We start from the raw sequence: 25,931 nt of genomic DNA, 5'->3' as shown, positions 1-25,931 counted from the left end.
GAGTCCATTGCCAAGGGGGTAGAGTTGGGAGTGGTTGATGGCCTTCGTTGAATCTCCTTTCTTGGCCTTTTGTTCCTACTGGAACTTCTGTTGGAATGGGGTCCAGCCTTCTCTGGGTCTGTTACTGGCGCCAATCTTTTGTTAGGCCTTGGTTCCTGTGTTTGCAGCCTCAGCCCTATTGGCATTATTACTTCCTAGGAATTCCATTGCTGTGGGCCCTCCCTTGTCTTCTTGCCTACATCACCACCAGTGACTTGCTCCCTTGCTCGCAGGAAAATTTTTTTCCACTGGGCATTTGCATGGGAAGGCCTTCTATGAGATGTCTGTACTAGGAAACTTTCTTCCCACAGGGTCATTCGCTTACCTTTAATTATTATATTCTTTTCTTTTTTAATTTTATTTTTATAAAGTAGTTCACAGTATTTGATTCCATTTAATATTCAAACACCAATCCCACCACCATCACACCTTCCCACTACCATATTTCCCACCAACCCCAATCCTTGCCCCAAAGCAGAAGTGAAATAATTTATTTTGTTTGTTTGTTATGAATAAACCGCTGAAAATTCTTCAAAAATGTTTCCTTAGAGGAAAGTGTGTGAAAATTGTTGTATTTCATGAGGGACCATTAAGCTTTTCTATTATATCTGTAAAAATATATTTCCATGTAAGATTGGTTGCCTTCTACTTTAAACCCCATCAAATATGGTGTGCTACTCTTGGAATAGAGTGATGTGTGGCATTGGCTGCGCAGTCCAGGAATAGGTTCATTCATGGATGAGGCTTGGCCCGAGCATGTGGAGAACGGCTGTGAGCATGGTGAAGGTTGAGTTCTGGAGGTTTTTGGCTGAATTCTGGAGGTTTTCGGCTGCTGGGGCTTGATCCTCGGGTGAGTTCCCTTCCTAGGGTTGGGAAGGGAACTCACCTGCCCTCCAGGGTGCCCCGGATAGAACAACTTGGCGCAGGGTCCAGGGGCATGGCTATGGCAAGTCATTTTATGTTCTCTTCCAAGAGATTTATGAGTCTATGGATCATGGCTGTGGATGAGATTATCTGGCGCCAGCTAGAGGTGGCTTGTGGGCATGACTTCCAAGTTGCCGGAACCCGGGCAATGGGAGGAGATCACCCATTCCCTGTTCTGTTGAACCTGGAATTTTTAGTCACAAGTCCTGCATACCTGGGTTTTCTGCAGATTCATTCATAGGTACAACATGGCTATAGTGAATCCTATTTTTATATTCTTAATAATCACTTGGTACCATGGCATCTAGCTAATGCCTGACACTGATTAATTGCTCTCAGTAAATAATGTTGGAACTGATTTTTTTCTAATTGTAAAAGACTTCAATGAAAAGTTTTAGCCACTCTCTTTACTATCTAACTAAACCTGTCTCCTAGATTTTTCAGTGTATGTTCTCTTCATTTCCTAGTTACAACCAGGTATGTCTGTACTTATCTACACAGATATTGTGCGTCTAAGTATATGACAGAGGAAAGTCAAAATCATAGGGAGGTATTTGAGAGAAAGAGAGTTTGTGTGGTTCTTTGAAAAGGTAGTCAGGTCATTTGATGTAACTGTTGAGCAGTATTGGCCCAGAATATGTCCTTGGAATTGCATGTAGCCTGCCTGCCTGTCCACTCTCCCATACGCTGCCTCTTTCTTGCCTTCCCTTTTTCTTGCAGTTATTGTGATGACTAGGGGTCACACACACATTTAGTTGTGGTGCTCATCTGGTTGCACTGCTCACACACTTGGCTGCAGCACTCTGTGACTCACACCTGTGAGCTGTGGTGTTTGCACATGTGCTTACTCAACTGGTGCTTTGCTTGCACACATTCTGTTTTTTTTTGTTTTTGTTTTTATAGCACAGCGGGTGGGGCATTTGCCTTGCATGCAGCCGACCCGGGTTCAATTCCTCCGTCCCTCTTGGAGAACCTGGCAAGCTACCCAGAGTATCCCGCCCTCACAGCAGAGCCTGGCAAGCTTCCCGTGGTGTATTCAGTATGCCAAAAACAGTAACAATAAGTCTCACAATGGAGACGTTACTGGTGCCCACTCGAGCAAATCGATGAACAATGGGACGACAGTGCTACAGTGAAGTAAAAGCATTTTATTTGGAGGTTTTTTGGAAGGGGAAGGAGGGAGAGAAAGTGAGAGAGAGTAACGTGCTCAAGAGAGAAAGTGGGCTTTTCCAAGAGGCCCTCCACACACCCCAGCATTAGGTATGAAAACATGAAAGTACACATCTCGAGGGGAAATGCAGGCGGCACATGTGATTGGGTACTGCATATGCTCAGCCACATGGGCACAAGCAGCACATGGGCACAAGCAGCATCTGCGCTCACATTCTGGTTTTAGTGCTCTCTAGAATCTCTGTGGGTGAACACATGCTTGCTGGTGGTTGCACACTTTGAATGTGGAACACTCATACACTTGGCTGTCTGCTGGAAATCTCACACTGTGTAAGGATGGTAGTTGGCACATGTGTATGGAACCAAGGATTGAACTCGTGATTTCACATTTATGAGGCAGATACTGTTAGCCAGTGAGTCAACTGCAGGCTGTTTTTTTTTTGTGTGGGTTTTTTTTTTTTTTTCTTTTTGGGTCATACCCGGCGAAGCTCCTGGTGGTGCTCAGGGGACCATATGGGATATTGGAATTCGAACCCAGGTCAACTGCATGCAAGGCAAACGCCCTACCCGCTGTGCTATTGCTCCAGCCCCCAGGCTTAGTATTCTTCCCTATAATGAGAAGTTCCACACTTAATTAATGTGAATAAAGCTGTATGGCTTAATCTTGTGTATGTCTGTGTATGTGTGATGGGGTGTGTGTGTGTGTCTTTGTGTCTGTATTATATATGTTATGTGTATATGGGTACAACAGAAATCCTAGAAGGAAGCACAGTCATGTTGATAAAAGTCTTCTTTATCTCTAGTTCCTAGATTCATGAGATTTTAATTTTTATTTTATAGTTTTTGTTTGTTTTGGGTAAACATATTTTATTTCTTTCCTCAAGTACAATACAATATTGCAGAGCAGAATAAGTGTAGTGGTCTGCATTCAAGGCCCTTATTCATTCATTAAATAAAATAAATTATCCAAACTCCTCCTCAGAATGAGACGGAACAAACAGAAAACAAGATGAATGTTCCCTAGTAGTGTGCTCTCAGTGGTTTGTTGTTTTGTTTGTTTTGCAGTAATGGGGATCCAATCAGGTCCTCACTCAGATGAGACATGCCTGCCCACTCCTGAGCCACATCCTTGACCTGAACTGAGCATTTTAAGTCAAGTAGTAATTTGACATTGTTTTCAAATACAGTTTTCTTATGTGGGTGTGCCAGTGTTTATGTAAAATCGATGTAACAGAAAAACGGCGTGCCTCCGGGAGTCTGCTGAATTTATTCTCTGGATTTTGCGGCCCATCAGATCCTAGACTGTACCTCCAGTATTAGGGCATTTTGGTCCTTTGTTTAGGTGAAGTGCTATTAGTCTTGTGAGATGCCCTATCACTTTACAGCACAGTTGACAGTTCTGTGGTGAGTTTAAAGCGGCAGAGTGGATGTGAAAGTCATGTCTGCTCTGAGGCTCTTGTTTTTTGCAGGTTTTTTCCTTTTTTTCCTGCCTCGTACCCCCCAGGCCACATACACAGGCAAAGCTGTTTTGGGGGATGCCACTTTTGATGTCTTACCAGAAGCAAAGACATTTTTCTCTGAGCAAAGAATGAAATATCTTCTCACATTCAGTATGAAGTGCCCTATGCCATTCCAAGGAAGTTTGCTAGCTGATTCAGATTTTATTTCTGTCCCTAGGATATCCTAATGCTTCAAGAAAGTTAGGTTTTTATTCTTACTTGAAGAAATTGACTTCATTTTTTACTTGATGTTTAAAAAGACAGTTGTCAGCATATGTAACATACTTGTTTTAATGGACACAGCAGTTAAAAAGATTTCACTTCAGCTAATGATGAGCTAAAATGATCTGAATATAACAATTGGCAAAGGATCTTCATGCTGTGAAATACTGGATTAATCATGAAACCAAACTTTCTGAACTCAGTAAATTAAGAAGCTTGTATTCTGAATGCAGAACTATGAATCTTTATGTGTCAGAAACTTGGTTTCCAGATTTTAGATAAATTTTCCAATCTGCTATTATTACATGGTAAATACTGGGTTTAATCTTACATTTATTTACTTTTTTTAATCTTACATTTTTATCAGAAATATTACATCTTGCTCTGGGTTTAATTTTTTTTTTCCTTTTGGGTCATACCCGGCAATGCACAGGGGTTATTCCTGGCCCTTGCACTCAGAAATTACTCCTGGCGGTGCTCGGGGGACCATATGGGATGCTGGGAATCGAACCCGGTTTGGCCATGTGCAAGGTAAATACCCTACCCACTTTGCTATCGCTCCAGGCCCTTGCTCTGGGTTTATATGAGAAATTTTTTTGTGTTTTGTTTTTTGCTGTTGGTTTGGTTTTGGGGTTATACCCAGCAGTATTCAGGATTTACTCCTGGTTCTGTGCTCAGGAATCACTCCTGACAGGGCTCCAGGAACCTAATGGGATACTGATGTCAAATCCGCCAAGTGCCCTACCGGTTATATGATCTCTCTGGCCCTGGCTTTATTTTTAAGTAGAAGTCATATTGTTTATTTTAGGACATTACAACATGTTCCATTGGTTATAATTTCCCAAAAATCACCTTCCTGTATGAGGGGGGGGTGGGCAGGAAGAAAGGGAGCAAGCAAATTTTACTTAGTTTCATATTTTTTGAGGTCTTATCCTAAATGGTGGTAGTGGTGATTTTTAAATTGTGACTACTCTAAGTGCATGTTCTTCCATTCATTTCATCCATTTAACATATGGTTGCAAGTTTCTGTTATGTGCAGGCATTCTGTACTTGGTTCTGAGCCTGCACTGGTAAACCAAAAGCAGAGTGGCTCCTTAGATTTATTGTCTACTGCATAAGAGGTGTCCATCAAATAGGCATGCAGGCGTGCGCACACACACACACACACACACACACACAGTAAAATCAAAATTAGCTGCAGAAGACTCCGGGTCAGAGTGTTAGTGCAGTGGTAAGGCACTTGCTTTGAATGCAGCTGACTTGGGTTGGATTTTTTGCCCCACCTGGAGTGGGCCCTGAGTATGAAGCCTGAAGTAAGCCCTGAGCACCACTGGGTGTGGCCCCCAAACCAGCCAACCAAGCAAACAAGAAGCAGTCAGAGAAAAGATTCGCGCTGCCATGCAAGCGTGGATAGCTGGCCTAGCTGGCAGGGGCTGGTGGGAAAGCAGAAGTGTGACAGAATACATTTCTACCAGGGAAATGTTTGCTTGGGGTGCTACAGTATAAGTAGGAGTTTAAAATAGAGGCAGCAGGCTTGAGGAAGTCTACATTGTGCAGAGATCCTATGACGGGAATTTTGTCTGAAGTCAGGAAATTAAGAAGACCTATATGGTTGAAAAATATAGGTGGGTATATCTGGGCAGGGGTCCAGATGAAGCTGGCAATTCGGGCAAGAGTAGAGTTCCTTTTACTTGGGGGAGGGCGGAGGTTTAAATCCGGCAATGCTCAGGGGTTACTCCTGGCTCTCCACTCAGTAATCACTCCAGGCAGTGCTCGGGGAGTCATGGGATGCCAGGGATCAAACCTAGGTTTAGCGGTGCCAGGCAAACACCCTTCCCGCTGTACTATCGCTCTGGCCCAGCAGTAGAGTTCCTTGCAGCAGCATCTTTATTCGACAGCAGTGGGAAGCCAGTGTGGAGGGGATCCTGTCGTGGGCAGGACTCACTGAGTTGATGCAATGAGAGAGTGCTGGTGTGGTAGAGTACTTATTGTCCAGAAAAGCGTGATGGCAGAACTACAGAGATTTGGGGAGCGAGGAAGGGAAGACATGGAGGATGTTGTCTGAGTTTGTGACTTCTACCACTCAGTGAATGATGAGACATAATTTGGATAGAGAATTTTCATCCCTTGGCGTTTCTGTTCAACAGATTCTGTTTGCATGGGAGTGCTTCTTTTGCAATTTAGAGCATAATACTACATAGCTAAGTAATGGCTGGTTTTTCTTTCTCTGCAAGTTATTGTTTCCTAAGTGATTTAAAGAAACTTTTGGACTCTGCTATTAAAGATTATTGTTTATATACCTTTTATGGTGTGCTTACAGAATTTAGTTGTTTTCTGTGTCAGGAAGATAGCCAAAGGATTACAGTGCATGCCTGACAATGTTCCAGGTTTGAGTTCAGTTCATTGTTTTGAGGCCACACCCAGCAATGCTCAGGGATTATTCCTGGCTCTTCACTCAGGAAGCATTCCTGATGGTGTTCGGAGGACTATATAGGGTACTGGGGATCAAACCTGGTGGGTTGGCTGTGTGAAAGGCAAGAACCCTACCCACTATCACTCCAATCCCAAAACTTCTTTTTTTTTTTTTTGTCTTGATCAGGTTTATTATTGTCTTTCCGAAATCTCCATAAAAAAAAATCATGATTTCATTTTAGCTCTCCGCCGCCCACTCCTGAGGTCTGAGGAGACTTGCTTTCTTCTAGGCTACCTGATCTTTCTTCTGGGCAGGAGACATTTTGGGATGGTTCCACCTCTTCTTTTTCTCTCTCTTAGGTTTCTTCTCATTGATAAGCTTGGCCTGTATAGCCACAAGAGCTTTCTTTTACATCTGCTCCATCCTATCTGGAGTTATGTTGTTCTTTACGTATTGAGGAAACTGTTTCTTGTAGGCTTCTTCATCACCTTCCATTAGGTAACATGTATATTCTGTGACACTCTGCCCCACAGTGTGTGTCTGATATACTTCAGTGTTAAATTCCTTACTTTCTGAGCCAGAACCGGGCAGTCGTTAGGCACTGTGAGGAACAGACAAGCCTCCATCCACAGTTCCTTTCAGGACCCCCAAAACTTTGTTTCCCGTAGTAGTTCTGGCAAGTCCTGCATCAAAATAGCAGGTGAAGGCACCAGGTTGTCCATCAGTGCTTTCCACATTATATTCCTCTTCAGTGCCCTCCAGTTGGCTCTGATGAATCTTGTCCATATCGAATCTATTGAGAAACCTGCGGGCCAATACAGTACGCTGCAGCATAATCAGCCAGGCCAACCTTCACATCTTACTTTAGAAGCGCATGAGCACCTGCTGCACAAACTATCATATCCTTCTAGACGAGCATAAGCAATCCGACAGATGATGTGTCTGTTGGTGACACGGACTATCATTCTGTATTTTGGCGTGTTGTATTTATTTTTCCACTGGATTACCAAACATTTACTAGCATAGGGGCTGGAGCAGTAGCATAGCCAGTAGGGCGTTTGCCTTGCACGCGGCCAACCCAGGTTCAATTCTCAGCATCCCATATGGTCCCCCAAGCACCGCCAGGAGTAATTCATATCTCTTAAAGTATATCTGCCTTATTCTGATAACTTTAGCAAACACTGTCCTGTGGAACATCCTTGGCTTGACACATACCTACAGGCTGAGCAGCCCTCTAGCCCAAAACTCCTTTTAAAAATGAATTATCCACTATGATACATAGAGGTGTTGTTAATTTTTAAACAAATTTTAAATTTTTAAATTTTAAAAACAATTTTAAAATTGTTAAATTTTAAACAAATGTTGAATATACTAATATTTATTTGTCAGTTGCTTTGTAGGTCTTTCTATGTATAAATAACTTCCGGTTTGGGTTATTAGGAAGATATTGCCCTGAAAACCATTTTTGTTTCATAGTGAACTTTGTGCAACTAAGGAATGGAATTACAAAGACTTGGAGGGCAGTTGTGGGATGGTCTTTACTGGGTAATGCCAAACTGTTTAAAGTGGTTGTTCAGCTTTTATTCTCACCAGCCAGAAATCTCCTGGCTCAATCTTAATGACAACATGTGTACTGTTCTGATCTTAATATTTGATTATCTGCAGGGTGTGAAAGATCTTTTTAAATTTCCATTTTCTTGAGAGCAAATGAAGCCAAGCATTTTTTCATGTCATGTGAGATATTTGTGTTCCCTCCTCTGTGAAATGTCTTTCTGCTTTATTGCCTATTTTTCATTAGGGTTATCTTTTTCTTCTTTTTAATATTCTGGATACCAGTCCTTTATTGGTTAAATATGTTGTAAGCTTTACTCCAACTTTTTAATTTATCTTTCCATTTTCTTCTGTATCTTCATAAACAGAAGTTTTTCATTTTACGGTTGTGGAATTTATCAAAATGTTTCTCTATGGATGTACTTTTTGTTTCTTGTGTAGGAAAGTTTTTATAATTTGGGTATCATAAAGTTATTCTTATAGTATTTGCTAAAAGCTTCACTTTTGTGTGTTTAATGTCTAAGACTTTAGTCCACCTGGAAATAGTTTTTGTAGTCTTTATGAGTTCAGGATCTAGGTGTTCTTTTTTTCCCCTTAGATAACTTTATCCCAGCTCCATTTTTTTTTTATTTTTTTATTTTTTTATTTTATTGAATCACCATGTGGAGGGTTACATAGTTCTCAGGATTATGTCAGTTATACAATACTCAAACACCCTTCCCTTCACCAGTGCCCATCTTCCATCACCAACCCCCCCAGTATACCTGCCGCCCCCTCCTACCTCTGCAGTCCCCACCCTTGTAAGTGATAAGTTTCACTTCGTTTACGCCTTATCTCGATTACATTCCATGTTTCAACACACAACTCACTACCGTTGTTGGGGTTTCCCCCAAAAAAGAAAAAGACAGTCCTATTGCCAAGGAGGCATTTGATAGTTCTCCACTGCTAAGAATATAGAGATATTAAGTCCCGCTGTTTGTTACATAACTTTTCTTTTTCCCCCTTGCCCCTCGCCACCGAGTTCACGCCTGTTTAGTAATCGCCACGCTGCCTGACAAGGGAAAAAAAACCGAAAACCGAAAAGGATGGTTATTTCCCGTCATCAGCAGGCGTGGGGCTCTGGCTTAGTTGATAGACTAGTAGAGTGTCTGCAAGCAGTTTCTGGAACCGAAGGTCTTGCGCTGGTATCGGCTCCGGCTCGAGATTCCACCAGCGTCCCACTGTTCCATGTACATAATTTTTCCCCTTATATCCCATTCCCACGCTACCAGGTCTGTTTGCTTAATGGACATCACACTATAGTTGACGCCACGCTGCGTTTCTTCCCGAGAAAGAAGAAAATTTCTTCTCAGCCGGCGTGGGGATATAGCTTAGTTCAGTCTAGAGAGATGGCTACCACTTTGATTGCCTTCAATATTTCAGCAACAGACTTACTATTCTTGTTAGGATCTCCCACAAAAGTCCGACCCATTAAAATGGAACCATTACATATTGCTGATGCTAAGATGACATTAGGTCGCGAGGCCGCGAGGTTTTGGGTTTCTGTATAAAGTCCAGGGAAAGTACAACCAGAAATAACATCACTACAAACTTTTACCCTTTTATGGTGCTCATAAGATGGAGAAACCAAGAGAGAGGCTCGGCGTCTCCATTTTGCGCTCAGAAAGCCGAGGCCCCTGCGCTGTGCTCGGGAGGAAGGAGTTGAGAGAGAGAGGTTAGAAGAATTGGGGGATGCCCGGTTCCCACTGTTTCAGCCCGCCGTGGGGTCTCCGATCGCGTGCCGGAATTAGTTCAGTGGGCTGCTTGGAGTCCAAGGGCGCTTCCTTGGGCTCTTCCATCATGCTCGCTCCGCAGCAGGGTCCAAAGGGCTATCCCAGCTCCATTTAACCAGTCCATCCTTTGGCCCTGTGGCTGACAGTGCTTTCTTTCATACATCAAGTTTACGTATATGTATGCATCTGTTTCTGGATTCTCGGTTCTGATCCACCAGATCAGATGTCTGTCATACGTCAGTGCCATACTTCCTGAAGTATATGACTTTGTGTCTTAGGATCAGTCACGTGGCATAAAAAAAATTGATTGGAATTGCATCAAATCTATTAATTGGTTTAGGGAGACTAAATGTTTAGTCTTTCTGGTAACATGACATGCTTATTTGGATTTCCTTTAATGCCTTTCAATAAAAATGATATGTTTTCCGTACAAGTTTTGTGGGTTTGGTAGATAGCAGAAGGGATTAGGCCCTTGCCTTGTACCTGGTCAATCCTAGTTTGATGCCTGGTATCGTATATGGTACCCTGAGCACACCAGGAGTGGTCCCTGAGCTCTGAGCTAGGAGTAATCCCTGAGCACTGTTAGGTATGGCCTCAAAGCCAAAAACAAAAGTTTTGTACATCTTTTATTAGAATCATTTTCAGTCAGAAAATCATAATAGCATCCTGGAATTTGTTCAGATTAACTTTATACCTTAGCATTCAGTCAACTTCATACATTTTATTTGTTCGGATCACATTACTATGATTTATTTCTTTCCCTCTCCTTCCCTTCAATATCTGTGCTGTCGGTGATGTTGTGTGCACTCCTGGTTGTGGTGCTTGCTGTAGCCACACAGCAGGCTGCTCATTCGCCCCCCACCCCCACCCCTCCAACCCCCAGTGCTCACTGTGGAATGTTTGCACATGTGCTCCTAGTTGAGGCACACAGTTATGGCTGTGGTTCTGACCTGGGCTCTGTAGTGCTTACATACGTACTCTCTAGGGACCAAACCTCATGACTGTGGCACTGACTGGGGGCTGCACCTGACCTCCTTTTTTAAAAAAATAATCATTTTAGTTTTTTGCAGATTTTTATTTGGAAATTTTGAGGGGGGAGAGAGAGAGAGAGAGAGAGTGTGTGTGTGTGTGTGAGAGAGAGAGAGAGAGAGAGAGAGAGAGAGAGAGAGAGAGAGAGAGGAGAGAGACAGGAAGGGAAAGGGAAAAGGAAAGGGATAGGGAAAGGGAAAGAGAGGGAGGGAGAGAGAAGGAGGGAGGAGGGATGGGGAAGGCGAGGGGGGAGAGAAGGAGAGGGAGAGGGAGAGGGAGAGTGCCCAAGAGAAAATTTGGGAATGTGGGCTTCTCCAGAGTGGAGAGGGAGACCCAGTACACATCCCAGCATTAGATATGAAAGTACATGTCTCAAGAGGGGAGATGTGGGAGACACAGATGCTCGGGCACCACACGTGCTCAGCAGCACACAAGGGCTTGGGCAGCTGAAAACTGCTGCCATGGGATATCACAGGAGTTGGGGAGCCAGTCGATCCCCACAGTCAAACACACTGTCATTAATTATTAATAGTTGATATTAATTAATAATGATCTTATTATTAATAAAGGGACATGGGGCCTGAAAAGGAGCTCAGTGGGAGAGCATTTGCCTTGCATGTGTGAGACCTTGGTTTTGATTCCTGGCACCACGGAAAAGCAAAGCAAAACGGGGATAGTGGTGGAGGGAAGCGCACACTTGAGTAGAGGGTACAGTGCTGGAATGTTTTTGTCATCTCTGCCATTAACAGTTTTGTAAGTCATGATAGTATGGGAGCCGTTGGTCTAGCTTTAGATCTCACCTTCTGTCTGTATCACGTTGGGAAAATCATTTATTTATTTATTTATTTTTGTATCAAAACTACTCTTTATTTCACACATTAAAGAAAATCTGCAGTAAATTTAAAAGAAAACACATTTTAGAGAAAATCATGCCAATGTTTTACAGAACACATATTTCTCATGTTACATACATTTCTTTGCAGATTCTCCTCTATTTTCTACAATATACACTGAGTCTTTGGGTAGTACTTATCTGAATCACTTTTGAAATTTCTTTTTTTTTTTGCCTTTTATTTTTTTATTTATTTATTTTTTAATTTTTATTATATCACCATGTGGAAAGATACACAGTTTTCAGGTTTATGTCTCAGTTATACAATATTCAAACACCATCCCTTCACCAGTGCCCATATTCCACCACCAGAACCCCCAGTATACCGCCCGCCCCCCGCCCCCCACTGTATAACTGGTGAATTTCACTTCGTTTTCTCTTTACCTTGATTACGTTCCATATTGCAAAACAAAACTCACTATTGCACTATTGTTGTTGGAGTTTCCCCCAAGAAAGACAGCCTAAGTAAGGAAGCATTTGATAATTGGTTGGGAAAATCATTGAAACTTTGGGAAAATCATTGAAACTTTTTGGGCGAGAGAGAGAGAGAGAGAGAGAGAGAGAGAGAGAGAGAGAGAGAGAGAGAGAGAGAGAGAGAGAGGAGAGAGAGAGAACTAGGAGACTCCATAGAGAGAGAGAGAGAGAGAGAGAGAGAGAGAGAGAGAGAGAGAGAGGAGAGAGAGAGGAGAGAGAGAGAGAGAACTAGGAGACTCCATAGCTGCAAAGCATGTTTATCCATCATATTGGTGATCAGTTCATGATAAAAATATAACAAGCTTAGGGGCTGGAGCAATAGCACAGCGGGTAGGGCGTTTGCCTTGCACGTGGCTGACCTGGGTTCGATTCCCAGCATCCCATATGGTCCCCTGAGCACCGCCAGGAGTGATTCCTGAGTGCAGAGCCAGGAGTAACCCCTGTGCATTGCCGGGTGTGACCCAAAAACCAAAAAAATATATATATTTTGTTATATATATTCATAGATATATATAACAAGCTTATTGCATGACACATATTGTGCATTCCATTTTACATTCACTGTCACTCTTAATATCATAAGCTCCATATGAATATAGGTTCTTGTCCCTATTTCCCAATAGTCCCAGGCTACAAATGTGAAACGGTGACCCAGAGAGATGAAGTAAGCCAGGCCTGTTGGTCAGCTGAGCCTGAACTTGTAGTGTGTGACAGCCCATCACTGACCAGAATGTGTGACAGCCTATCAGCGCAGCACACTCGGTTGACAAACTTCGGATGTGGTTTCTGTTAGTATTTAAGAGTGGTTAGGAACAGAAGATATGGAGAAAGCAAATTAGTATGAAGCCCTACCTCCTTGCCAATGATATAGTCATGAAGCAGATCATGAAAGAGGAGCAGGGGTGAGTCCCCAGGCTTGTGGGAGAACAGGGTCATGGTCTGGGGTTTAAAGGTGTGAGGGATGGAACCAGGCGCAGAAGCAAAGAAGAGAGATGCAGGAGACAGAGACTGAGGCAAATCCTGTAAGTTAAAACAGTCGTACAGGATGTGGGACTGGTGGAGAGGGTCCTAAGGAAGCAATACATGCTGCAGTGTGTAGTCTGGGTGAGAGAATTGGAAGACGGGACTAACTAAGTCTGCGCATGTAAGAGTCACAGGCCCAGGTTACATTGGATCTCAGTGAGCTTGTGTTTTGTTTTTAAACTTTAAATTGGTCATCAGCACTTAAAAAGAGGAAGATTTCACGTGAAATCCGAATTTATAGCTGCTCTTGAAATAATGGAAATTCTAACTGTTGTTTGGCCCCTGTCCTCGCATTGGATCGATTGGCTGGAGCTAGGCCAGAGGTCTGTAATATGCACAACTTTGACCCCCATGCTGCTGCACTCTGCCCTTGCGGGCCCCTTCACCAGGCTCCATCTGCTCAGCCTGTGGAGGCAGCAGAGTGTGGCCTTGACCTCTTGGTTCAGATCCTGGGTCAGAGAGTACCCTTCTATCTTCCTGCCAAACAGTGAGCTCCATGCACACATCATTTGTCTACAGCTCTAAGGGCTTGCACAACACCCAGAAAATAGTGGGCACTCAGTAATTGGTACCTGGAGGGCAGCAGTGACCACAGGAAAGCTGACTTCATTATGGTAGCCATGGCAGGCCTCTACAATGTATAGGAGTAAACAGGAGGGTCATTCCAGTTGACCTGAAATCGGTTTTGAATCGTGTGTTAAAGACACACTGGGCTGGAGCGATAGCACAGCGGGTAGGGCGTTTGCCTTGCACTCGGTCAACCGGGGTTCGATTCCCAGCATCCCATATGGTCCCCTGAGCACCCTGAGCCAGGGGTAATTCCTGAGTGCAAAGCCAGGAGTGACCCCTGTGTGTCGCTGAGTGTGACCCAAAAAGAAAAAAAAAAACAATAATAAAGACACACTGTACTTATCTATGAAGCTTTGCAGTGAGGCTGCTTATAAAGTCATGGGTAGCCTTGTGTGTGCCAAGGAAGAAGCTGCTCCACTTGAATTGATTCGTGTCTTCCCCAGGACATGGACAGCTCTTTCCTTCCTGTCCCAACACTAAACATGAGGAGCAGAACATGAATAAAGAGGGGGGATGGCCACTTCTTCCACACGTCACTCAACAGGACATTAGCAGGGCAGAGATAACAGCCAGAGCTCAGTGCTCTGTGTGATTTAGCAAAAATGAAACAAAACAGAAAACTCCAAAAGCCTGAACAGCAGAGTTGCCCTTCGCTTTCGATGTGATCTTTCCTCAAGTGCAGTCTCGCCTCCATTCCAGTTTTGTTTCTTTCTTTCTTTTCCTTTCTTCTGTACTTGGTATTCCTCTGGGCCCCAGTTGAATGCACCTTGCCTTTGGGAGCACTAGGAAAGAAGATATATTTTTCTGAGGACAGAGACAGCCAGCCTCAGGCTCCAGCAAATCAAAGGCGAGGAGGGCAGTGCGCCTCTGCCTTCAGCAGGGTTGGTGACTGCAGAGCTGCTGCTCTCTGCCAAGTTACCAGGTCTTTGGGCCAGAAAAGGAAGAGCTGGGTGGCTCTGCTGCCTTTTTAAGCCTCTGGGAACTCCAGCTGCCATCAAAGATGTCCTCGCACTCCTGCTGAGAGCAGGCCCTGCTCTGCCTGCCAACTGCTCATCCAGGGCTGAATTGGCCTCTGAAGACCAACAAAGCTTCGAGAACAAAACCCACCCAGATGCTCCAACAGGGCACCATAAGAGAAAAGCTTTTCTCTTGCTGCTACTAAGGTGGGAATCTCTTGGGAACATTGGCTGAATCAAACCCACATTCAGCTTTGCATCCCATTCCTGTCAGTGCACAGTGTTGGCCAGTTGGCAGGTTTGGTTCTCACAGACATCTCCCTGAAGGTTCTCCTTGGTCTGCAAGCTCCAATGTTGAGTCAAGGATTATCTTCAAGCCACTTTTCCATGCTTCATTTCAGTAATCAGTCATCTTTATAAATAGAAACTGGGCCTGATTAGAACATTTTGGCAACCATCAGTTCTAATTAGGGAAGAATTTTGTTATACATTTCGATGATAAGATGACCATGGGATTTTAAGGAAAACAAGTTGAGTCTGAATTTTCTCAAGTATTGGTCACCCATAAGGGTAGGGAAGACATCATAGCTCACCCATGTGGGTAAAACTTTCCTGAGACTTAATTTGCAGAGATGTTTGCTGAGGACTGGGTCCTATGACAGAAGGGGTCTTTGGTGGTTCTGTTGGCAAATGCCATCTTTCATCACCTTGGAATTCTCCCCTCCCCTCATTAGTAAGCTCAGTGATGGCCCAGATGATGTCACTGCTTTAGTGGGGACATACCACAGTAGATATGTATGATAGAAGCGCTGGCTGGCCAGGAGTTGACCCTCTGGCATTGGGCAAATGTTTGTTCTGAGCAAATGCCTCTGAGGCCTTACCCCTGTGGCAAGGAAAGGAGCACACTGGCCCAGCATATGAAAACAATTTGAAAACCCTCGAGGTTATATCTAGTATGTGTTTAGGTTATGCTAGGCTTTGTGTTTTGCCAAGAAAATCAGGGCCTTGGATTAGACCATGTGGTCCAATTTTGTATTCCTAACCATATGTGAAATTTTAAATTTATTAAAATCATAAAAGGACCCGGGAGATAGTCTGGGAGTTAGAACACATGTACCTGAACCAGGTTTGATACCTAGTACATGTGGTCCTCCAAGCATCACCAGGTAGAGGCTCCCCCAAGTATTACCAGGTATAGTGCCTGGAGGCCCCAGGTACTTCCGGAGTATCCCAGGTACCCTTGAGTAGCATTTAATCCTTGGGCTGTTGCATTGAATTGCCAGCCTGGTTCACCAAGAATCAACCATGGGCCCTTGGGCCTCCTGAGCACTGCTGGCAAAATGTTCCTCACTCCATCGTAAGATTCATTTCCTCAGGCACACTTAGAAGCCACATGTAGTCTGTAGCTAGTGACTGCTTTATTGGAAAATACAGATAGAGAGTATTTCTATTATATAAAACTCTGCTGGTCATCAAGTTTGAACCCAATTAGCTAGCAGATTTCTCCTGTTCTGAGATTGTGTAGACTTTAAAAGTGGCTTGTTCAGTCCTTAAGTGCCCCTTTGCCACCCATACCTGGGGCATGGATGTGCCAAATCTTCATTCTCCTTATCCTGGACTGCTCATGAGGACTTGTCAGTGAAATCTTTTACAGTCAAGTTGTTTCTTTGAAAAGATGGGGCTGGAGCGATAGCACAGCGGGTAGGGCGTTTGCCTTGCACGCAGCTGACCCGGGTTCGATCCCCAGCATCTCATATGGTCCCCTTAGCACCGCCAGGAGTGATTCCTGAGTGCAGAGCCAGGAGTAACCCCTGTGCAGAGCCAGGTGTGACCCAAAAAGAAAAAAAAAAAACAACAAAAAACATGTCAGGGCCAGAGCCATAGTACAAAGGATAGGGTGTTTGCCTTGTATGTGATCGATCCTGGTTTGATCTGCAGCACCCAATATGGTTCCCTGAACCTGCTAGGAATGGTTCCTGAACACAGACCTAGAAATAAATCCTGAGCACAGCTGGGTGTAGCTCCTCCACCCCACCCCATCCCACCCCCCCCCAAAAAAAAAGAAAGAAAAGATATGTTAGTTACAGAATAATAAATCCAGAGCCCTCAACTAGTTTTAGCTACTTATATTTGCATATGTAAAATAATGCAACTCATTTGGCCTTGTGTAGACTTCTCCTTCTCTTTCATTAAGTCTGTGGATTTTCCTATTTTCTATGTGCATGGGTCAGGTACAAGAAGTCATTGTCATCTCGACACAGACACCTGATCTGGACATCAGAGTTAGCAGCGTGGGACTATCCGGGTGGCTTTTAGGGCTGGAAATAGGGAACAAGTTTTGTATTAGAAAAAATGAATAGCAAAAACATAAGACCACAGCTCAGGGTCACATGGTTTGGCTCATCTGTGTATCTGGTTCTTGATGTTGCTTTTCTGTGGGATTTTCTAATTACTTTTTTTTTCTTTTTTTTTTTTTTCGCTTTTTTGGGTCACGCTCAGTGATGCACAGGGGTTACTCCTAGCTCTGCACTCAGGAATTATCCCTGGCGGTGCTCAGAGACCATATGGGATGCTGAGAATCGAACCCAGGTCAGCCGTGTGCAAGGCAAACGCCCTGCCCGCTGTGCTATTGCTCCAGCCCCAAATTTATCTATCTATCTATCTATCTATATCTATCTATCTATCTATCTATCTATCTATCTATCTATCTATCTATCTATTTATTTATTTATTTGCTAAAATACTAATTTAAAACTGAGCACCCCTCACCCTCAGCTCTTCCAGTTACCTGCCCCGTTTTCTTCCCCATAGCTCTCATCCTCTGTAGCACACAGTATTTGCTTGCCTTTCTTCTTTGTCTGTCTTTACCTGCATTGAATGTAGGGCAAAGGATTCTTACCTGCTTTGTGCAGTGCTGGGGCTCATGGAATTTCCAGTTAACGTTGATTGAAAGAGTGAGTGAAGAATGTGGATCTGCTGCACTGCCCTGAAGGTGTAGGTCCTTCCTAGGAGGCAGGTAGCAGAGGTGCTGGTCAGGAACTTGGGAGGCTAGAGACAGGGAGCTGCCAGGTGGGCTGGAAATGGAACCAGGAACAGCATCTGGACCTGATCTCAGGCAAGGTCCCTATCGAAGTTGAACATTTCCATAGCTCTGGAAATCAGCTAACCCCCTCCCCCCAGCTTTGCGGAGTCTGAGTCAAAGAGAAAGGGGGCTCTGTGGATGAGTGTAGGGACCACATGGCCTGAGAGGGAGGTGCAGAAGAGAACTTTGGAGCCAGACTTTCATCAGACCTAGAGAGTAGGTGTACTGAAGGCCCGTGTGAGGAGCAATGATCTTCACAGCTTGTGACCAGCATGGGTCTGGAGCCGCACAGATTCTGAGTCAGGCGCCTGAGAGAGACATGGACTCTGCTGCTTTTTTTTTTTTTTTTTTTTACTTTGAGAGTCTTTATTTTCATTTATTTATTTATTTTTAAGTAGAAAGTTTATCAGACTGTTTTTTATTAACTTACACATACTATAATATTAATCATATAATTTTATTTCTTGCCACCCTATTTCTTTTTTTTTTAATTAGTGAATCACCGTGAGGGTACAGTTACAGATTTATACATTTTCGTGCTTGTGTTTCCCTCATACAATGTTTGAGAACCATCCCTCCACCAGTGCCCATTCTCTACCACCAATGAACCCTGTATCCCTCCCAGCCTCCAATCCCATCCCTTCCCACCCCTCCACCTCTGTGGCAGGATATTCCCTTTTGTTCTCTCTCTCTTTTTGGGTGTTGTGGTTTGCAGTGGGGGTATTGAGTGGCCATCGTGCTCAGTCTCTAGCCTACTTTCAGCACTCATCTTCCCGTGTGGGTTCTCCAACATTTTACTTGGTATTCCCTTCTCTATCTGAGCTGCCTTTTCCCCCAGCATCTGAGGCCGACTTCCAAGCCATGGAGTCAACTTCCTGGTACTTATTTCTACTGTTCTTGGGTGTTAGTCTCCTACTCTGTTATTTTATATTCCACAGATGAGTGCAATCTTTCTATGTCTGTCCCTCTTTTTCTGATTCATTTCACTTAGCATGCTACTTTCCAATTTGATCCACTTACATGCAAAGTTCATGACTTCATCTTTTCTAACAGCTGCATAGTATTCCATTGTATAGATGTACCAAAGTTTCTTTAACCAGTCATCTGTTCTCAGGCACTCGGTTTTTTTCCAGATTCTGGCTATTGTAAACAGTGCTGCGATAAATATATAGTTGCAGATGTCATTTCGACTATACTTTTTTGCTTCTCTGGGATATATTCGCAGAGGTGATATTGCTGGGTCAAATGGGAGCTCAATTTCTAATTTTTTGAGAAGCGTCCGTATTGTTTTCCAAAAGGGCTGAGCCAGTCGGCATTCCCACCAGCAGTGTAGAAGGGTCCCTTTCTCCCCACATCCTCTCCAACAGCGGTTGCTTTTGTTCTTTTGGATGTGTGCCATTCTCTGTGGTATGGGGTGGTATCTCATAGTTGTTTCGATCTGCATCTCCCTGATGATTAGTGATGAAGAACATTTTTTCATGTGCCTTTTGGCCATTCGTATCTCTTCCTTGGGAAAGTTTCTGTTCATTTCTTCGCCCCATTTTCTGATGGGGGTGGATGTTTTCTTTTTGTGGAGTTCAACCAGTGCCTTATATACCCTTTATATCAACCCCTTATCGGATGGGGACTCTGCAGTTTCAACATGTTCTGGGTGATGCTGCTGCCTTTGTTCTGGGCATTGTGCTTTAAGTAGGCAGGCATCACTAAGGAAAGAAACAGTGTATCAATCCTTGACATCAATTGCCTTTATTGAAAATGTTTGGGGGGCAGGGAGGCAGGCTGAGATAGGACAGCAGGTAAGGTGCTTGCAATTGCCTGTGGCTTGCCCAGCACCACATTTGGTCCCCTCAAAACCAAGAGCAATGATTCCTGAGCAGAACCAGGAGTAATTCCTGAGCACTACTGGATGTGCCTCTTGCTCCACCTCTCACCCCCCAAAGGGGGAAAGATGCCATTTAGATTGCCCTTTGTATAGGAAACCTCTTCCGTTCCTCCCTTCCCCCCCCCCCACCCGAGCCCTGAAGCAGCCAACCCTCTGTGGTCTGTCTCACAGAACTGAATTACTGTGGTTGCTTATTAGTTGTGGTGGTGGTGGTCGTTTCCCCTTCATTTGGGGGCTACATCTGATTGTGCTAGGGGCTTACTCTTGTTTGTACTCAGGGATCACTCCCGGTGGTACTTGTAGGACCATATGTAGAGCTAGGGATTTGGACTGGGGTCAGCTACATGAAAGGCAAGTGCCATAAGCCCTGTACTGTCTCTCCAATCCCAGATAATAATTACGTTCTTTGAAGTTGCTGCAAATTCTGAGAACACTCTCAACCATGACTTTGAAAGGAAATGCAAGATAAGTTCCTACAAAGCCCCTGCTCCTGGCATTTCTCTTTCTCTCTGTCTCTGTGTGTCTCTCACTCTCCCCCCCCCCTCTCTCTGTCTCTCTCTCTTCTTTGTCCTGTGTGGGGCCCAGCAGCATCTCCCTAGAAGACTCAGTCCTGTAGTTAGTGCAGCCTGGAGAAGTACTGCTTGGACCCAGCAGTGCTCAAGGCCACCTCACTGTTGCTCAAGGAGTATGTGGTGCAGGGGATGAGACCCAGGGCCTTGCCAAGTGTAAGCCATGAACTCTGGTCCTTTGAGCTACTTCCTTGGCCCTGCTTATGGTATTTCCACCAAGCCTTCGTACACAGCCTTGTTTATGTGTATTTCTCTTTCAAGATAACTTACTGAATGCATAGTGTTGATTCATCAACAACAAACTCAAGACCAACAGCATTTTTACATTTTACATTTTCTTCGTAAGACAGAAAATGTGCACGCATGGACAGCACTTCAGCTCAAGCTTAGGTGCTGAAATCATTCAAAAAATGCCCCCAAATGTGTCTCTAACTAGATTTGCAAATGGCCCTTAGTGTGAATGCAGAGAGGAGAGGGCAAGTCTGGGAGACCTGACCTGGGAATGTGGCTGTTGCTCTCTGGAAATCCTTGTGGATGACCGTGAAAGCCTAGAGGACTAATGATGTTGAGCACAGATAATTTTTAGAGAGCGTGACAAATCCCCAAATATGGAATCTATAAATAATGCGGATGGGCTATACCTGGTGGGCATACGAAATATTAGAATAGGGACCTGTACCAATATGTAGAAAGGAAGTGGGTTTCTTGTCTCAAAGAGTTTGACCTTTGAAATTTTAAGAAAGGCGTGAAAGTGATCCACTGGACAGAACTTGTTTTTTTTTTTTTTTGGGGTCACACCTGATGATGCTCAGGGGTCACTCCTGGCTCTGCACTCAGGAATTACCCCTGGTGGTGCTCAGGGGACCATATGGATGCTGGGAATCAAACCTGAGTTGGCTGCATGCAAGGCAAACGCCCTACCTGCTGTGCTATCGCTCCAGCCCCAGAACAGGGTACAGAAGAATTCTGTGATGTTTTCTCCTTCATGCCCGGTTCCAGCACGCCTGCTGACCTTCCCAAGCTCTCCTGTGTTATGGCAGCTGGTTCCTTGCTTGCCACCAGCGGAGATGGTCTTGAGTTTCCTCCCACTCCCATGCTTTGTTGAAGTAGAATTCCACCAGTTCTGTTCTGTCCACCAGTCCTGGCACTTAAGGTGCACAGTAAATCTGTTGAATGAGAAGGACTGCAAGCCTCAGGCACTCAAGCTAAAATAGAGTGCTGATTCTGATCCACAACTCATGTTCAGCAGTTCTGAATCCTAAAAGTTCTGAAAGCTAAAGACTTTTCTTGTCAGCATAAGCTAGCTGATCTCAACTTGTTTGGGGGTTATTTACAATCTTTTTGGGTGTCTGTTAGCAAGTGTTACTTATCCAAGTTGTAGTAACTGATCTGTACATTTTACTTAAGAAATATTTGTGGTTTACCTATGGATTCCTGAGGAGATGTTAGATACGTATCATAGTATATGTCCAGAGTGACCTTCGGAGATGCAAAACAAATTGGAATTTTGAAATTCGTTCAGCCCAAAGGTTTCTAATAAGGTACTGTTGACCTGTAGTAGAATATAGGGATTTCCTTATTATTTTTTTTTTGGTGGGGTGAGGGGGGCGGGCAGGAATTGTTTGTTACTTCCTCATCAGAGATGCAGACTATGGGTTGATCAGGATTGGATTGGTCAGGATTGCTTCAGCATATGCAGCAGTACTGGGAATTAAGCTCATAGTCACACTCTTGTCCTGGGTATTATAAGACTGTGAGCCATTTTCCAGGTCCTTCTCATGAATCCCCAGAAGTGGAGCCCTCAGTGACACTTCCACATTTGCAGGCACCACCGGGGGTTGGAACTCACCCCCCTCCTGTTTGCCAGGCAAGTTATTGAAGCTGTGCAGCCATCTTCTGAAGCCCAAATTTAGATCATTCTAAAGAAAATTTGAGGAGGTAGAGAATTTATTTAAAAGCAAAGATGCCAGAGGCACGTTAACTTCTGGCTGATGAGAGGGAAGTTAAGTGACAGTCTAATGCTCTAACTCCTGAGGGAATAACATGTAAAAGAAGAGGGCACATTTCACCATGTTAAGAATGGTTCTGTTTATGAATATGAAATTTAAATAATGAAGACACAGTTGATTAATGTTGGGATTTTACAAGATCTATAAAAAATGTTTCGGCACATATGCTGCCCAAGCCCATGTGCTGCTTGTGCCCACGTGGCCGAGCACATGTGGTGCCTGTGCACGTGTCACCCGCATCTCCCCTCTTGAGATGTGTACTTTTGTGCTTTCCTATCTAACGCTGGGATGTGTGTAGGGGCTCTCTCCACCCTTGGAGAAGCCCGAGTTTTCTCACGAGTGCATTACTCTGTCTCTCTTACTCTCTACTTTTCTCTTCCTCCTTCCTTCCCCAAACCCTCCAAATAAAATCTGTTTACTTAAAAAAAAAAAATGTTTCGGGGCCTGGAGTGATAGCACAGCGGGTAGGGCGTTTGCCTTTCACCCGGCTGATCCGGGTTCGAATCCCAGCATCCCAAATGAGCACCGCCAGGAGTAATTCCTGAGTGCAGAGCCAGGAGTAACCCCTGTGCATTGCCAGGTGTGACCCAAAAAAGTTTCTTTTGAGTCTGTTATATTCACATGCATATATCAACAGGTACCTTGGTAGACTTTATTAGGTAAAGAGTCCCAAATTTTAGAATTTATTAAAACAATTTAACTCTAATGTCCAAATCAATTCACAGGAAGATGTGTTTTAAGACATACTCTTCTGTTAAAGAGTAGACCTGTCACAATCAGCAAAAGAACCCCAACTCTTCTAATAAGTATATGAAAATAATCTTGTCTCTTTCTCCCTTAAAGAGAATGGAATATTTTCCCTTGTTAAATTTTAATTGCTGTTTACATATATAGATTGGGGTCTTATAAACCTTTGTGTTCACTTTTAAAAGCTATTTTGGAAAAGTAACACCACTCTGCTTTATCTCCTTTACGTGGTATACAAATTAAACTAGATAGGTCACTTGGAGTAGAATATTCCTTCAAGCATGTAGAGATGCCTTCTGGCTTGTTTGCAGGGAACTTGAATAGTAGGAGTTTAGAAACAGCATCATGATGGGGAAAAGTAACAAATTCTTATTTTATTTGTAATTTAGGAAGTGTTAGGGCTAATCTGTTGATCAAAGGTGTGTGGGTGGGGAGAGGAGTGCATATGCCACTAAAGCTGGTATTTGGAGTGACTCTTTGACAGCCTTGGACTGGGACCTCAGACGCTACCTTCTTGGCAGTGAGCTCAGAGTAGACTTGGGGGTCTCAGTCTCTAGGCACATTTTCTTTTTCCTTTTTTCAATCCCACGCCTGCCCGCTCTAATTTTTGTGCTTTTTGATGGATTTTTTTTTTTAGGGTTTTTTGTTTGTTTGTTTTTTGTTTTTGCTTTTTGGGTCACACTCGGTATTGCTCAGGGGTTACTTCTGGCTCTGTATCAGGGGTTACTCTGGAGGTGCTCAGGGGACCATATGGGATGCTAGGAATCGAACCCGGGTCGGCCAAGTGCAAGGCAATTGCCCTACCCACTACACTATCACTCCTGTGACTGTGTTCTTAGATAACTGGAAATCAGGTTTTCAACATGGGATTAAATATGATGTTAAACTTATCCTTGTTCATCGTAGATCACAGTGTTTTGGGGTTTGTTTGTTTGCTTGTTTGTTTGTTTTTTAAGGAATCTCTCCTGCCCTTCTAGGCACGTTTTTGAGATTTCCTTGGCTTTTCAAAGCAGGTGTGAAATGAGTGCAGTGCTGGAAGCCTAGCTGGCACCAGGGGAAGCAGAGCTGCCCTGCCTCTTAGGACTTCCTCTCTCTCTCTCTTTTTCCATGGCATATGTTTAGAAGCCTCAGACTTTTCTCTTTGGACTCATGGTTGGTTGTTGTTGTAAGGCTGATTTATGTTGAAGTATGCTCAGATTAAGAAAATCAGGCACTGAAGAGTCTCCTCCCTGCAGTAGGTAGGAGACTGGCCTTGCATGTGCTGGCCAGGGTTCTATCTCGACATTGCATATGGTTCCCTGAGTCAGTCCTTCAGGAGTGATCCCTGAATGCAGAGTAGGAATCAGGAGTTACCAGGAATAACCCCTGAGCACTGCTAGATGTGACCTTCCCCTCACCACCACCAAAAAAAAAAAAAGTAAAAAAATTAATTTTGAGCAATCTAAACAGCTGTGTAGCCAGTGGCCAAATCAAGACTGAGCCTAGAGGCCCCCTCTGCCCAGCCTGTCCCCCACTTGTGCCTCAGTCCTCTCTGCTCTGCTCTCCCACCTGTTGCTGGGGCTTGCTGAGAGCTCATTGGAGCCGCTCACCGTGCTCTGGCCGGTACTCATCGCCTAAGCTCTACTGATGTGTTAGGATTCTAATTCAACCTCATTTTCTTTCTAAAAGATTTTGGTTTTTCATAGTACTGTGCCAAGATCAGTATTAGTTTTTATATGTGTATCTTGTTAATATGAGACATTAACCATGAGGAAATACAGGAGGTATATAATGGGAACTCTGTACTATTATCTTTGTGGCTTTTACGGCATCCTAGAGCTATTCCAAAATTAAGTTCATTAAAATAAATGAATTAATAAACTAGTGGAAGGCTAAAACAAGAAGCATAAGTTTTTTTTTGTTGTTGTTTTTTAAGAGTATAATAGAAAAGGAAAAGGAAAAAATCCCTTTTTTGAGTAGAAACTCTAAACCCACCAAAGGGAAAAGTAGCTTAACAATTTGGTATAAAATTTCCCAGGTAGTGCTGGAAGGTACCACACAGCCAACCCCAGCTCAATTCCCCGCACCAGCAGGAGTGATCCTGAGCACAGAGCCATGATTCCTGAGCACTGTAAGTGTACATCCCCCCCAGATGTTTTTTCCAGATAAGTTTCTCTGATCAGTATATGTACTTGAAAAACGTATAACTGGAATTTTGCTTTGCCTCCTGTCCTGTGATACTTCTTTCCTCCTACATACTAAATCAAAGAATTAGTTTCAAGAGATATGTGATAATTTTCAAGGTGATTCTTAAAAATTCATTCATGTTTTATTCAGTATACACTTATTTCAACCTCAGTTCTAAAATATTTCATTTGGGCTCCCTTTAAAACATCAGACAGGGCTAGAAAAGTAGTATGGGATGGGGTTAAGGCACTTGATTTGCAATAGGCCAAACCCAGTTTGATCCGAAGCACCACCAAGAACGATCGCCTAGCACAAAGCCAAGAGTAATCCTTGAGGGTCGCCACATCTGACTCCCTTCCCACCCTCCCCAAGTCAGGGGTACCACATCTGGCAGATTGATCTAAGAGCCTTGCATTCTGAGGAGGAAGACAGCTAGTCCCAGAACTGTATGATGAAGGGGGAACCTTTGGGAGGTTGAAGTTTGGGTGGATGGCAGGTGAGCACGCTTTCTGAGCACTTTATCCTTTTTTTGCTGAGACAGCCCTAAGGCTAGGTCCCCACCCTTATTAGCTCAAATAGGGGCCAACCTAGCGCATCTGCATTTAGGAAGGATCTGGAACTGAGTACCACTCTTATGGTCTGACTTCCCCTTAGAGGGGTACAAGCTAAATAGCTTGCTTTAATTTGGCCGGCCTGGGTTTGATCCCCAACATCCCGTATGGTCCCCAAACCCAACTGGGGTTGGCTGTGTGCAAGGCCAGTACCTTACCTTCCAGCACTACCTGGGAAATTTTATACCAAATTGTTAAGCTATACTTTTCCCTTCGATGGGTTTAGAGTTTCTACTCAAAAAAAGGGATTTTTTCCTTTTCCTTTTCTATTATACTCTAAAAAAGGTGTGTGTGTGTGTGTGTGTGTGTGTGTGTGTGTGTGTGCTGTGTT

At 43.8% G+C, this 25,931-nt stretch overlaps 1 protein-coding gene and 1 pseudogene across 1 annotated transcript in view; one reads left to right on the top strand and one right to left on the bottom strand.

The window, feature by feature from the left end:
* SHQ1 (SHQ1, H/ACA ribonucleoprotein assembly factor) overlaps window positions 1-25,931 on the top strand; it is a 130,428-nt gene that overhangs the window by 86,502 nt on the left and 17,995 nt on the right. The window lies entirely within an intron of this gene.
* LOC101554856 (60S ribosomal protein L5-like) lies at window positions 6,505-7,286 on the bottom strand (annotated as a pseudogene).

This window comes from Sorex araneus, chromosome 4, assembly GCF_027595985.1.
Source record: "Sorex araneus isolate mSorAra2 chromosome 4, mSorAra2.pri, whole genome shotgun sequence".
NCBI lineage: Eukaryota > Metazoa > Chordata > Mammalia > Eulipotyphla > Soricidae > Sorex > Sorex araneus.
This window is presented reverse-complemented; position numbering and strand designations above follow the sequence as displayed.